This window comes from Helicoverpa armigera, chromosome 3, assembly GCF_030705265.1.
Source record: "Helicoverpa armigera isolate CAAS_96S chromosome 3, ASM3070526v1, whole genome shotgun sequence".
NCBI classification, from domain to species: Eukaryota; Metazoa; Arthropoda; class Insecta; order Lepidoptera; family Noctuidae; genus Helicoverpa; species Helicoverpa armigera.
In genome coordinates, this window is record NC_087122.1 from 6,147,071 (window position 1) to 6,163,801 (window position 16,731).

The 16,731-nt window shown below is 34.2% G+C and overlaps 2 protein-coding genes across 3 annotated transcripts in view; both read left to right on the forward strand.

Moving 5' to 3' along the window:
- LOC110380488 (cullin-associated NEDD8-dissociated protein 1) overlaps nucleotides 1–16,731 on the forward strand; it is a 574,273-nt gene that overhangs the window by 535,513 nt on the left and 22,029 nt on the right. The gene's annotated exons all lie outside the window — the stretch shown is intronic.
- Dip-beta (Dpr-interacting protein beta) overlaps nucleotides 4,691–16,731 on the forward strand; it is a 71,481-nt gene continuing 59,440 nt past the window's right edge. The window contains exon 1 of one of the 2 annotated variants that reach the window (XM_021331700.3): nucleotides 4,691–5,084. The gene's annotated coding sequence lies outside the window, so the exon portion shown is untranslated. The remainder of the gene's footprint in view (nucleotides 5,085–16,731) is intronic. The other variant, XM_021331699.3, reaches the window with a different exon arrangement.

The window sequence follows — 16,731 nt, forward strand, 5'->3', positions numbered from 1 at the left end:
GGACTTGATAAGTTTAAAAAATGCAGGGCAATCGATATCTTAAAAATAAGATTAATTGATTAATTCAAACCAATTTGTAGTTTGGATAATCTAATTTCAGTAAAAAAAAAACGTGAAAAAAGGGTTAATTGTAACAATAACTGAAAATTAAAATGTCTGTGAGTAACTAATAGAATGGATTGAAATTTTACATAGCTCTGATACCTTTAATAAACTTGTAGCGTGGGTGACTAAATGGATCTAAAAAACAAAATAAAGTAAAAAGGTTAACTGATTTTAGTCCAAACCCACTGGGTATTGTTTTGCTCAGATCTTAATGTATCGTAATTTATTAGCTCTACTTCTATTAAATTTATTTGAAGTACCTATATCCGAGTTATTATGCCACGCTTGTATTAGAATATATTTTACTTTAAAACGCTCAAACAAAAACTGACCATAATTTTCATCTGGAAGTAAAACTTATCATGGTATCATTTATCAAAACTAAGACAAATTATACACTACTACAACTCTGCCCCTATATCTTAAAGCCACCAGAACAATTTCAAAAGGAATCATTTTCACAGTTCACGCAAAAGTCTAATTCAAGGTATGTTCTCGAACAAGCCAAACACCAGTAACCACGTAGACCGCCAACTACGAACTTTAAGAGTCATCCATCCAACTAGCTGTGTACCAAAACTTCACCATTTCAATATTATGAAAACGCCAAAATTAATTCGGCCGTGCATTAAAATAAACTTGTAGAAATTACATTGACATGAAACCAATTAGCAGATGCCCCTTGGGAGTTATTGGACGGACAGAAAATATTATCCGGTTAAATATGTTCGGTTTAATTTTTTAATATTATTAAAATGCTGATGTTTTAATTGATTAAGTGGGTTGGATAATTAATTGATTTGTTTGTTTTGCTGTTTAATGAGTATGATCGATGCAAAGCTCCATCAAAGAACTACGAATAGTTGAAACTTCTGTAGGTATCTATGTTTAGAGACATAGATCTTGGTTGATTTATTGAGTCCCCTTATCTGTTAATCAATGGAAAAGTCAATTAATTTCTAGTAAATTTTTTGAAGCATTTTTTTCTTGTAATTCATCAGTCTATATCGATTGATTAATTATTGCGATTCTCAATAGCTTCAGATTAGTCCTCTGATAGATATGTTCGAGAAAACAAAACACAACTCACTCGATTGCTTGAAGAGGCATAACAAGAAGAAATCATTCATAAACCATTGAATATACTGTCGTGAGAGTACAGGTGAAGTTTTCTCTTTACCTAAATGTAAATAAAGAAAATTTGCCTAATATAAAACAACTTTCCGTTCAAATGGAAGGCTCCTTCCCCTTTATCGTATTTTCCTGTTTCGCTCTATAATAAAGTTTATTTATGTTCATTTCATTATCTAGATATTTTGTAATAAAATCTTCACTCTCAACGGTATTTGTGAAAATTGAGGGTATTGGAAAAAAGTGTAGGTATCTACCTAATTTTCTACGAAGTAATCACAACGAATATTAAAAGGGTTTAGTTAGTTTTCAACCTTTTGTTGATGGAAATAAATAACTTATGTATTTCATTTTGTTATATCTAAAACGAAACCCTTTTCAGTGTGCCATTTATACTCGACGAGTGACGGAAACTATTTGGTGACATCCTAGCTCGATGTTTGATCCGGCACAAAATCCCAACCAAGTACTCAGAAATCAATAAAAGAACTGCATAAAAATCAATAAACTCGTTTGACGTGGTAATATTTCCGCCAGTTGAATCATCGAAACAGCGTCTAGTGAGGCTCGATTCCGAATCCCTACAGGGTTGACTTAATCATAAGAACGGCCGCGAAATCGCTCCGGTTCAAACGAGGCCCGAGGGAGCGACCGACTATCGGCCTCCTTTATTTTGCTTCCTTTGCCCCGAGACGATCTAGCAAACTTCCCAGGATTACATTGGACTTACCCCCACCAACTGCTGTATGAAAAACTTGAGCCGTTAAAGTGTTGTTGCATTTTTTGTCGACTTTTAAAACGTTAGCTCGATTTTAAAAGTAGTTCAGTTTAAAAACTACGCTTTTACGGAGGTTTCGCTTTTTATGATTCATTAGCTACGTAAATAGTTTGTTACCTGTTCGTCTAGTTTATTTCACGGTTATTGTAGCTGTTTATACCGATTTCATTTACTTAACGCTTTTAATTCTACACTCATTTTTACGTTGATTTATCAAGATTGTTTTTTCTGTACTTTATACATTGAGTTTTAAATAAACAGTCTCTACAAAACAGATATAGGCTCTACTTGTTATGCTGGGACTGTGGGATTAGTCGAAATAGTTTCAGTGGCCCTGGTACACTAAGGCCTCCAGAAGAAACATGTTGTGCCTGCTGCGCCTACACAGCAAGAAGGTCGTCCAATGACTTCCCCATCTTTCAAAAAGAGGCTCTACTAGTCAGAACAACATTATTCTTCAATTTAATAATATTTATATTGTAAGATAATATTGACGTATCTTTTCTATTATTTCTTTTAATATTATAATTTGGAAACGCAAATTCGTGAATAAATCACCCGTTGCAATAGTAAAGAGCCAATGTTTTTGAATGACATGTAATTTAGGAATACTCAGTTTAAAATATAGCTGTCATTATTTTAATAGTAAATTTTATTTATGTATTTATTTATGAGAGGTAACTTCACAGCGGACAGTTTTTTTTTTTGTTTTGACTACTGTACTATTACTCCTTAAAAGATAACGCGCCAATTCAAAAAATAACTCACTTTATTCGGAAAAAATGTGTACCTAATTTTCCTTAGTCACTATCTTCATCAGCCTTTTTATCGTCCCACTGCTGGGCAAAGGCATCCTATCATACAGAGAGTTCTTTCACCTACATACTTACACTATTAGCTAACGGGAAATTCTATTGATAGATTGATTGATTTGATTAAATATTTCAAAGATTCACCTTCCTGTTTGGTGATTATTCAGGTAATTTTTTTAATGGTTTATTACTTTGATAATCGAGTATGTTGCCATAATTCAAGAAAGCAGCTGATCTAGGATGAAAATGACGTAAAAATAGCAAAATGCCTATTTACATATAGAATTTTCTTTTGAATTTTAAATAATTTGAAGTGTTTCAAACGCAGTAAATAGACAAATCTTGGTTTTTCTCGTTAAAAGTTTCTTCCTGTTTATGTTGAACCGTCATCCTTATCAAAAGGTTTGTGTTTGCATGGTAAATTAGCATTTTTTAAGAATGTTATAAAATATTCAAAGCTTTTCTAAAAATGTTTAAAAACAAAATTATTGTATTGAAATTTTTCTATGCCTAGGGGAGTAGGTACAGGGTTTCGGATCTCTGGAAAACGAATACATTATGTAGGTTTAGTTGGTATCAAACTAGACGTGAAAGTTTTATGGAATCACAACATACCTACATGACTAATTCATTTTTCACAGCAAATAAAATTGGGCCAGATAGGTACCTTTCCTCCAGTATAAAAATTACTCTCGGTCCATAAAAGTATAAAAACTAAGAAAAAATAACCTTTTCTATTGTAGATTTAAAACATTCAGTATTTCTTCCGTCGTTTACCTTTCAAGTTCCAATATTAACTTTCAGCAATCTTATTTCTACTCCTCGCCATTTCTCAAGTTAGTAAATTATTATGAAACCAGGTGCTAATATCATATAGCGCAATTTAGTTTATAGATGTCACTCGTCATTAGGATCGCGTTACATACGACACTAAACAAATAGGTGTACACTTAATAATGATTGAATATCAACATAAAAGCTTATGTACACTTAGAACCAAGCTCGTATTTTAGACTCTAATGCTCAGATCATAAGGTTGTAATTACGGTGTACGGTTTCTTTAAATTTGATACAGTAAATAGGACCCCCAGGACGCGGGGTATTAGAGGTGGCTTATGGCACTGTATTAATTTTGAACCGTTGTAACTTAGGTGGTGACAGAACTAAGATACCAACGCATAATTCACTTGGTAACACAAATGAAACTAGCGCTTAATTTACTGTTATAATTTAGTGAATTCCTTTACAGTCCAAAGCGTTGTGCGCAACTCAGCCGCGGTGAGATGGGATACGTGCTGTGTACCCATTACTGTAATATTACTATGTGGTTTATGGGATGATACTAGCTTTATTTGATGCCACTTATTATAGGTTTAAAATATTTAATTTAGTAATAGAAAAAGGATAAATAAAATAAGTTGATAGGATTTTACTCTCAGGAACGTTAAACGTAAATGGAAAACTTTTCTAAAATTTAACATGTATGCAGCATGAATAAAAGTTTTCAAAGTTTACCCAGCCAGAACAGAGCTCATCATACCACTTGTTCTTATCTTACAAAGTTTCCCAATTTTTATTATTATTCCTCTACATATGAACAAGCAACAGCACGTGAAATTGCCGACAAAAAAGAAAAGGGAAAATCACACGGAGCGTAGCATCACGGGCCGACTCGGTTCGCGAACTACATTACAGTTTACATAAAAACATCGCGTTCAACGACAACGGGGCATCAACTTTCCCAGCGAAGACATAAGCGAAATTGAATTACACATATTGAAAAAGAAATGTGTAGCTCCTTGGTAGGCGTGGTTTTGGTGGAAGACTCCTCCTACCCAGTGATCCGCGCATGAATCGCCCCGGCATCGCTCTCAAGTCGGCCGGTCGCGCCGTGTGTCACACAACTAAGTCAGTGCGAAGCGAGCCGCGCGCTAGGCCTGTGTCGCGCCGCACCGCAACTTGCCTCTCGCACGACGACCCAACTTCCCGGTTGTGTTTTGTTACGCGAAAATACACAAAACTTTCGTGTTTAACTTGCGCTAAATTTAATATAACTTTACCGGATCAACACGAGAAGTGAGACGGAGGAGTAATGCCTGTTAACAAATGATTCGTTGATTAAACCGACGAGGTTTGAGTGGAATTCATGTTCAGTGAGTGTGGCGAGGATGACAACCGCACGTTTATTTATTACAGATCTGCTCTATGAGCTATGACCAAGCCCAGAAATATTGTTTCGTTTTATTGAACTGGTGTAGGTGAGTATTCACTAAGGAATTTTAAAGACTAAAGATAAAATTAAGTTTTCTGAAATAAAAAGTTTTTACATAATCCAAATTGAAAAACCGTAAAATTTAATTACATCTAGGTAATTTAATCCGCTCTTAAGCCTCTGATCAACTTTTGCCAAAAATAGTTTCTATATTATTTATAAAACCAATAACTTTAAGTGAACTCAAGTCTTTTTGACAGCAGAAGCTGCAAACTATACAAAGTTTATCGTAAGATAAGTGAGTAAAGTGGTCTAGCTCATAAATTATGCCTGAACGTTTGTGGTTTAAGTTTACTGAGTGAAGGATGCTCAAGCTTGACTGCTTGTCTAATTAAATGTGTAGGAAATAATTGAGGAAACTTTGCGCTAAGATTTTGAAGAGCTCTAAATATAGAACAAAGGGTCAAAATTCTTACAAATTTAATTAACACGAACAGGTACATAAAATTCACTAAATACTGGAACCATAATTAGGAGTAGGTAAAGAAAATAAAATGTAGCCCGTGGCAAACAAAATTGTTGTAGGGTGCCCTGCCAGTGACGTAGACACCCACTTAGGGATTTTTCCAAATCACCCTTTAAGCGAGGTAAAAGGGATAAAGTACATTTTCACGGGTAACGCCACGGGCCAAGCGGCTAGCAATAAATAAAGTTGCCAATTGCTCTCCCCAATGAAACTGGAATTTCCCAACCATAAACGGCTCGAATTAAAGATTTATAAAATCATTAAATTGACTGGCTTTACAAATAAAATTGTGCAAAATATTTTAAAATGTCGCTTTTGTAATTTATTAACGCTTATGTCAATAAATATTATTTTTGCGAAATAAATAAAACCAATACAAAACAAAAAAAGAAAATTCATATTTCGATCGCCTACTATACTTTCAAATAATCAAAAATAAAATTGTACAAATAAAATGTTAAAACATATTATCGCCATTTTGATGAATACATAAATATTTTAAAACTGAATGTAAAAAAGCAATTGATTTTATTTACATGGAATTTTAATATTATTAAAAATCCATGGGTTATCGTGGCAATTAACCATTTATTTTCTCACAACTTTATTTAATTTAAAGTGAATTAATACTCAGTAGAATATTCATAATTATTCGTAACTAGATCTTAAAATGTAGGTATCAAGGGATCGAAAAATAATTATGTAATTTTTCTGTAATTAAATTCCACCTCTATAAATGAGTGATACTTAAAACATAGCAATCGTTTTATTATTTTAGGTCGCTATGCAAACTATTTCAACACAAGGTTATTTATTTAAACTAAGCAAACGTAATATCAACTAATTTTATCAGCTAATGTATTATTACTATAAAAATAATAATGCCCATTATTATATGGTTATTAATTAACGTTGATCAAATTCTCAGAAAGGAAACAACCAGTATAAAAGTCAATAGATTTTTTAATAAGTTGTTCATTAACTTAAAAGCTTCTTGAAAGCTTAACAAGAAGCTTCGTCAGTTTTACAAAATGCGGACCAACATAATTTAATATTCTATTCATTTTCTGTATGAATTCCTGTGTACAGAATTTTTAGGAGCTTTTTATATAAAAAAAAAACGTATTTTTTTTCTATATTTTACATTCTGCCGCGGTATTATTTATATTTCTCATTAAAAGAGTTTTATGAACATAATATTTATGGTACGTTCAGTAATGAGTACAAGGCTTTACATCGCCTTATATTCATTAGCTAAGATATTTCTGAACGAGTATTATAAAACTGACGTTTAGTAATTCCGTTCTTGGGAGCACGAGTACACCTTGCTTACATGTTTGTTAGGATAAAACATGCTTCAATATTTCGTGTTTACCTTGTTTACTTATATTTAAGAAAGAATTTTCTAAATATGACAGCTTTTTTTTGAGTTTCCTTGAGTAAAAATATACAATAGGTACAAACAACTACAATAGACACTAAACTACTTAGGTATAACAACAATTCTGAAATCTAAGTCTATCAATAAATAATATAGAATTTACGTAGGTAGTTTTCCTAAAAATATATCGGCAGAGGTATACTCCTTTTGCTTGCATTAAAGGGTTAAAAGTATCTATATACATCATACTAGATTCGAACTCACGCTTTCCTGATAAGTGTACTCTTCGCATGTAGGGGATGCCAAACCACAATAGTGCATGGGACTATTATAGCCACTCAAATGTCTCTCAAAATAAAATACATCACATGCTTGTATGGAGAACTCTTTTCATGGTGTGAAATATAGGATTTTAAGCGTTAAAGCTACTATAGTACTTGAGTTAGTTCTAACATTATATAACAGGTACACTAAGTTCTTTTATATTGATGATGGTGTATGAGAATACTGTTACTATCAATGAAATTTGTATCTAAAATCATGTCTACATGATGGTTTAAGTGTGTTTCGTAATCATGATTTCTAATTAATTTTATCAGAAAAAATGTGGCTTAACATCGTGTCCCTACCTTACCAATATATCTTCGAGACACAATCCCCTTGTAACAGGATACAATTAAAATCAATTACAAGCAAGGGCGATTTTTATTAGAACCGCTTATCTAAATAGTGTGAGAAGTACGCTTAAGTGGATTTGTAGTCACGGCAAAGCCAATGTTTCCGTAACAGTGAGTAATTTAAAGACGGCCACGGCTGATATCTGCGGGGGCATCCATTACCCCCAACAACGGACTACTAGGCTCCCATAAATTATAAGGAGGAATACTTATACGCTGATTTATATAGAGCTGTAAATTTTCTATTCTATATAGTATTTAGACGATCTTTATTATGGCTAAGGTTCAGCACATGTGGGCCAATTACCGCAGATGGTAGAGGTTATACGCGTTCCGTTATTGAGTGGAAAAGATATGTTATACCGTGACCGAAATGTATGAGGGATATTTTTAATTGGCCGATGCGTGCGCCGTGGCTTGTAATATGGGGCGATTGAGCTTGAATTAATGTTTTACTAACCTTTTTGAAATAACGTTAATTGGACAATACTTTAAATTTTAACTTGTATAGATAGATACTCTACATGAAAGTGACGAATTCCTTCAAGTATCAACTCTGCAAATAAAAAAACCAAGAATACATAACCTACATTTTTATCTCAAAAATCCTTCATTTATATTCAAAGGCGTCATCAACACAATTTTAGAGTAAACGGTCTCTTTGATTTCTTAATTACGCAACAGTATGTCAGACAAAGTTTAAGGTTCAATTTGCAAACCTTCCGAAAAGTTTTACGCCTTGAATTTTTTCACACAAATTGGAACCTACGCCGTTTTCTTTCGGCATTTTTTTAAGGTTGACTGACCTTTTAGTTGTTGCTTTTTACTTTTTCTTATTATTAAAGACGTCACCTATTTTAGATATTCCGCTAAATAATGCATTGAAGCGTAGCAGACTACGCTGCTACGCCGTAGCACCATTGTATATTTAGTATTGATAAAGAAACTTAAAACAATACATGAGGATCTTTTTCCTGTTACATTTAAAAATATTATTTCAAAATCCGGATTTTCAAGTAAATGTAAAACATATCGTTCAAAAATCCCGGTCTTAAAATCGTATTGTTAAAATAAAATAATCGGGAACACGTATTTCCGATTCAAAAAACACGCGACATCAGCATTTCGTTGAATTTTAAAATATCACAAACATTGTTGAATAATAAATTATTATTTGAACAAAAGCGTCGAGATACAGAATAACACCATGTTTTCGCCGAACATTTTTCACGTCTATTTAATACACGAACACTAATAAAAATTAAAGGGTCCGTTGAGACAGTTACTGGCACTAGTGTTTTTGCCCTTGGCAGTAAAAGGGCAATATTTGTTTTAGTGGTCCGGCTACCTGCCGTTATCCGAGTCTTGCGGCTTTTGAACAAGCAAACTTGGGTTGAATAATGTCGGGGTTACATGTCATTACTTTGAAATTAGACTAGGTAATTAAATCAGCCGATAACTAAACTTTTGATGCGATCATATTTTTAACTTTAAATTAAATTCATATTTTTTAATCCTTGTCAAAACTCATTGATTCTTTACGATTTATGTCCTTTGTAATTAATTGTGAAAAGGATAAAAGTAAATAACTTTAAAAACTTGCAGCTCTGGAGTCCTCAGAGATAGAGAATGAAATATTATCTCTCTTTGTTATTCATTCATGTCTCGGTGGATTCATAATTTTGTCAACACTTAAAATCTGCGACCGAATCCTACTCAATTTAACTTTCTAAATATAGTATCTGGTATTTATAAAAATAAATTCAAAACGTATTAGAGACTTCAAAGAAATCAGTCAATACAAATAAAATCTATTTTTAAACTATGATTACCTAGCTGTTTTCTAAGAAGCAAAAAAGGTTGAGCATTAATTTAAACTATTTTTTCAGTCTATTTTTTCCAGTAAAAACTTCAAATACGATAATTTTGCCACTGTAAAAATAATCATGAACGATGCATGTCCGTCATATTATACCGTTTCATTAGAAGGATTTTAAAACATGTTTGACATGCTGTAAGTCAGGTTGCTTCAAATTAGGCAGGATCAAATCCTATCAAAGAATACACCTACATATATACATTGAAGAAATATTTACTGACTACATTAGTAAAAGTAACTCCTCATAATTAAAAATACATGGAACGTTTGAATGAGATACAAAGCAAGTTTCTTTATAACCAAAAAAATCTCCAAGAATATTACTGACCATATAAATAATAAAATATTAATTTAATTTCTGAAACCTCTGCATATCGTAGTAACTTGAATCTTGCTTTTGTACAAATTATTTATATGGTGTTATTTTAAAAACAAATTATTATATTCCAAAAAAGCGCAGTCTTTATATTTTAAGGGTGATATTATATTGTATCTCCGTAGATAAATTTGCAGCGTTCGGTCAGTGTCCGGGTAAAATCAATAACCGCCCAATATGTGCCTATCATTTTGACATCTAGAATTTCGTACGCAGCTTATGGTAACGCTCAGCTATGTCAGGCTGTAGTGAAAGCGACGAGTCGGGATTAAAAAAACCTCAGTTTTTTATGCATATGCATGACACAAATGAGCAGTGGATCAATTTCAATAAGACAATAAGCATAGGTCGCTATTAAATCTTTTATTGGTTAGCCCTTAATGTATATTTTTTATAAATAAAGCGATTGTTCCTGAGTACTCCGCGAAAAAATTTTAGGAAGAATTTGATAAATATTAAGTTCATTAATCCGTTTCATATCATTCTCAGTTTCATCCGTTTCATCAAAGTTACCGAACTAAAAAATGCCTAATCAATGAACACATGTCATAAAATTTTAACACCCGATAAGGCCTACCTCATAACCCGCTAACAGTGCGACGCATCTCATCGGCCGATACCGACCGCGTGTTGTATGACGGGCCAGTTTTTGTGCGACACGGTACACCCGCTATTCATTAGGCCGACGCTGCCCATGTCCGCATTAATTACAGGACGCCTCTGACGAATGACACGCAAATACGGCACGGATAAGGCAATAACAGCCGACGGAATGTTGGTTAGCTGATGAGCGCCAGGAAATAGTAGGCGCTTACGTTGATTTCATATAATTTGTCTCAACCCCCTAACATTTACGTCACAACCCAAAAAAGAACGGAAATAAACTCCATGGTGTCTTTGAAATCAGTTAAAATAAATTATTACAGTATCTTTAAAGCCACATCTCCATCTCCCGACCCTTTTCCCAACTATGGTTGGCTTCCAGTCTAACCGGATTCAGCTGAGTACCAGTGTTTTACAAGGAGCGAGTGCCTATCTGACCTCCTCAACCCAGTAACCCGGGCAACCCGATACCCCTTGGTTAGACTGGCGTCAGACTTACTGGAGTGTCTTTAAAACCAGTTATACCGAAATATTGTAGTGTAAGTACTAGCGTTCGTAATTAATCTACACGGTTGGTACAGGCAACTATGTTTGTACAAGCATTTTCTCTGAAATCTGAATATTAAAATAAACTTTGTACAGTCGGTAAATCAAGAGCAGCACTTCAAACTTAATACATAAAATACTTAATGCAAGGTGAGAAATGAGATTAACAAGTTCCAGTTCGAAGAATTAGATCGTCGTTTATTAATTAAGGCCTTTGAAATTGAGATTATATATCAAGAATTTGCCATGATTCTAACTTGAGTGTCAGTTTTTAAGGTGCTCTATGCCACAAACGAACACTAGCTATGTTCAACATTTTTTTATTTATATTATAATGCATGCCAATTGGTAAAATATGGCGGATCATTTACCCTTATGTAACAAGAAAATTGTACCCGTATTTGCAAAAATAAAAATAAATATCTCTTTATCTTTAAATATTTTGCCTATTATTAGTAAAAATGAGAATCCTTTACCTGACTTTCACATGTCCAGAGGGGACATATCTACTATCTGTGTCATATTTGTTACCACTAAACCAAAGAAACAAATTCAAAATTACCCAATAATCTGGACGTCTTCACTCGCGAAACGAACGAAATTTCCAGAAATTTCGAATTAATCACTAAGCAGTCCATGCTTGTACTTGTGTAAGTTCGCCTTGCAGTTTATAAATTTGTGGTGAAGTTGCTGTCATAAATCGTTGATTTATATTTTATATTTCCTAAGTAAAATGTACAGAAAGAACTCGTATTTTAGTCATACTTAAGATGTGTTAGTTACTTGAATAAATACAAGGTCTTAGAATAAGTAGTCGATTGAAGGAAATAAGTTATCAAATCAACCCTATCTACTATTAAACTATTTGTTTTTCATCAGTAAAGATACGTAATATTCACACTAAAAATATTTTCAAAACTTTATACGCAGTATTATACACATTTCAATACACGACTTTATTCTGAATTCATGTTATACAATCTGTGGGCTTAAAGCTGCATAGCATAATACTAAACTCAGTACCGTCGCATACGCATCAGAAAACAAGCATAAACTGACACAGTTTCACCACTGTCATGTATAGAAAATACATCACTAAACATGGCTGGTCAAAGGATTCTGTTCAGTTAGAGTTAGGGTTGTGCAGTTGAATATCGATAGTTTTCTGTCATCGATATAGAACTATCGATAGCCTACTTTCCCACATATAAAAACTGTAGAACCTTTTAAATACTAATCTCCAATCTTTCTGTTTAGACATCTACCAAAGGAACGGTTACTCTGCAAGCATTAACAAAACGAATTTGAGCAACGCATTGACGGTATTACGGTCTTCAGTATTCAGTGCTCATATATCGATACTGCACATGTATCGATACTTTTCCGAGATCCCTAGTCGGAGTTCGATACGCCGACCATTCACTGATTACGCCGGTTTATAATTGCCGCTCTCCCAAATGAGCTCGAACTGCCAATCTGACGAAAGCAAAATGTGTTTTCAGTCGCGTGATCATTAATTTGAGTATATTGTGTCAACTCTCACATTGATGATTTAAATGGAATTGCAGTCGTTTTGATTTCGAGTTGTTAATAATGCTAAGTATAAATACTGATTAACGTTTGATAAATGTAATGAATGTGGTGTCATGAGTAGAACAAACAAGGGTCATTTAAATGATCATTTATGTTGATTTTGCATTATGGTTCATCAGATAAAAACAAACTGTGATTCATAGAAGGTGAGCTGCATTACATTTTACCTCATAAAGGGAATTAATAGAATTAGGAGTGCCCATTATTTTACCATTTAATTGTCAGCCTTTTTCATATGTAGAGACATTCAACCCCTGCCCACCAACACCTACAACCGTACCTACATTAAGAATTATAATTTTCTTCCAAAGAATGTTATCTTTCTGTTAGTGTTAAACATTTTTCTCGGTTTCTTTGTTCACAAAAACTAATCAAGTGAAACAATCTCCAAGTAAGTTAGTTAGAAACAATTTGAACCACTTGCGAATTGAAATAATTCTCAGCGGCGTGACGCGTAACTTTATTGCTTTTACACATTATGGGTACATAAAACGCATTTACTTTCACGAAACCTACGGAAGCATTAAACAAAGTCATATAAATTGAAACAGAATACTGTATTAAAGTATTCCTAAACTGGCCTTGGTCTGTTTCCTAAGTTTGACTTACTTCATGTGTTTTCAATATTTTTCTAAAAATTATTTCTCTTGATCTTTTCTGTAGGTACTACACATGATGAACCACGTAATTTCAAGCATGGTTTACAGTAATTGCAAGCACTATAAGGTATAGTACCTTACAGTGTCTACTCTAGGTATTCTGAAATCAGTTATAATTACCATATTTTTATTTTTTCTTTATTTCTTTTATTTTTAATTACTTTTAATTTTTACTTGAACAACCTAAAAACAATGTTGAGCCTACCTTTAATTTAAGAGCATACACTAAATGTTGTTACCTATATTTTTAAGATTGTCTGTATGTGTCTTAGTTGGTAAGCCATAATAAATAAATAAGTAGTTGTAAAATAATACAAGAAACACGCAACTGATTTCAGAATGTTACGCACTTACGAACAAACGTACGTATTGCTGGTAAAGATAGTTAGGGTAAACTACTCGTGTGTGTTAGCTTGCTCGAACTAGGAGCTATTCATAGGAAGAACCGGATTAATGTGGACTCTGTGGCTCGCGTTTGATACACTAACAAACAACGTGTTTGCTATTGCTGTTATTGAGTAAGAACTGCCACTGTTATTGAGTAAGGCTTGCCATATTACGCATTTAAAAACATAGCATATTTTTGCAGGTTTAATAATCTATCTAATTTGTTGCTTGTCAAAAATATAGTAGGTTTAATTTTCCTATTTCACTAGCCGTTAATTTTTCAGAACAATTTTTACTATAAAACTTATCATTAAATTGAATCAATAGTATACAATTAGAACCTATACCTTATTAACACCTATACCTTATTAACATACCTAGTTTACAAAAATCAAAAATAAAACACAAAACATACAAGCGCACACAGTCTCACAAACAAACAAGGAATACGGTAAAGGAAAGGCATAGCGCTCACCAGCATTAATTACAACTTCGTACGGCGATCGCAGCGTTATCGCAGCTGAAACGCGGCTGCGTTGCGTTCCGCCGATTTGTCATTGCCATGCTGCTTTAGATCGATAGTTGAGTGCCAAGCTTTAATATTTATTTATTTAATATTTTTTTATAATCCTTATTGAAGTATTTATTTACACAGATATTTACAATACATATTTACAATAAAAATCAAAAACTATCCTAGTAAAACAAACAACTAAAAAGCGTCAAAAAATTCGTCCCCATCGCTGTCAACTGGGAGCGTGCCCAAGAGGCTGGCAGCATTACCTCGTTGGATCGCCATGCTGATTCTTTGTCCGAGGTAATAGCCAGCCTTCTGGTCACGAGAAGCGTCAACCAGCCGCCTTGAGAGATCTTTAAATAGAATGTGGGCATTCGGACCCCACGACCCGAGGGTTTCAACCCCAAACGGTTCGAAAATATAGTTTCCGACAAGGCCACTATATTTCCGCCGCTTGAGGTTCTCCGCAGCCGCAGCGGCAGCAGCAGCACAGCACGCAGAACTTGGAAGGTGTGATGGCGCAAGAGTATCGACACAGGTTGCGTCCCATACTAAAGGCCTACCCATCTTCCAAGGGAATAACGACATGCCGTCTGGTCTCTTACCGTCGTCGCGTGCCAAGCCGTTTGAACGAGAGCCCGACGTATAATGTCATTGATGTTTGCATGCCGGGCAATACGGCCCGCACTGCGGCTGCACGACAGGCCGTGGTGTCCGAGGCTGGTGACAGCCTCACCACAGTGGCAGCGATGAGGGGAGCAGCACGGTGCTCCTATACGTAAGCAAGTAGCGAGGCGGAAAGTTGTATCGTCAAACATGGTGCCAATATTTGACGACGGTAGTGCCTGAAGCCAAAGCCCCGACTCCCATCTACCCACAGCCAGTAGGCGCGCTCGCTCAGCAGGAGTAATTGCCGTTTCTATCAAACTATTCCGGGTTACTCTGCAGAGCGGCTCATCCCACTGTCTTTGGGAAGACGGGTTGCTGGGTAAATTTTCATTCGGGCAAGTAATTTTCCATGCATCCATAGCCTCGGCTAAATACGGCACCTCGAAATCAGCCAGTGTTGGAGTAAGAATATTCCTGGTTAATTTCTCAGTGCCGTGAACCGAGGATATGAATGCCGGTAAACTAATACTGGTAATTTTGCGGACGCCGAGGCCTCCCATCCGGATGGGCAATGTGGCTTGTTGCCAGGCTCGGTCGTCCAGGGCCTGAGAATGGAGCTGAGGGTATGGCGGATAATTTTATCAATTGGGTCTAAAAGGTGGCTATGTGGCTAATCCTTATTTAACTGTTTGAATTTTTTGAATCTATGAGCAGATGTTTAATCTTTGGTTATGAATTTTCTGAGAAGCTACAACAACAACAATAATATAACTATACTAATCGAGTAACTAATATATCCAGTTTTTTTTAATACCTATAGAAAATTTCTTATCTGAATTGATTCTACTCCATAATTTTTTATACTAATACAATCACCTATCCGTGTAAAATGAACCTTACATCTATGCATAGGGTTCACATTATTACTTTAACTTAATTTCTTTGCAATAAACATGCACTTGAAGGAAACTATGCTGTAGAAAAAAAAAAATAAAAAATATTCCATTAGCTTAATACATTACATATGTGATACGTAGGCACTAGTAACTTAGATTTTATTTCATAAAAGAATTAGAAGCCAAAAGATTCTGCAGTATCCATTTTGTGATTATATGAAATTCTACTATAAAGCAATACTAGAAGCGTTTCAAGGAAAACATAATTTATTTTATTTCCCGCTATTTTGCATTTTATATTAAACATTTTTTATTCTGTAATGAATAATTTAATTATTCTCTGTAATTGTTACGCATTTACTTCTCATACTTAAAGTTTATGTTTTGAATAATTATTTTCTACCATTTTTCATTTTTGCATGCTTTATACTATTTTCATTTTCCATTATTTTTTTATCAGACTTTATTAGGATCAACAAATGTTTTATCATGAAGTCTCTTGAATTATCTCCAAACAATCACACTATTATTATAAAGGTAAAAGTTCGTGAATATGTACATAATAATGTTTTTGTGTCTGCGTGATTGTTTATTACTTCCTCACGCGATTTTGATGAAACTTGGCAGTGATGTGGCTTATCTAATTTTACCCAGGCGCGGGAAGTAGCGCTCTCAAGTAACCGGTAAAACCGCTGGTAAATTCAAACCAAAATTAAATTCAAACCAGCATTCCTGGTATAAAAACCATATATATGAGCAACCAGCACACAGTTATGTAGCAGACTCCTACATGTAAGTTTATCCTGGCATTCATCAACTGTCAAAGTCTCGTTGTTCAGTAACACAATACACCACAACAGGTAGTTTGACGTTTAGCAATAAGTACTCAATATATTGAGGATCACAATAGCATACATCGTCAATCTATATAAATGTACGAAAGTGAAAAATCGGAGATTATCTCCTGGGGCTACTTAATTAATGTCATATAACTTAAACACAAACAAAAATATATTTCAAGGACTAGTAGATTCAATAACCCTC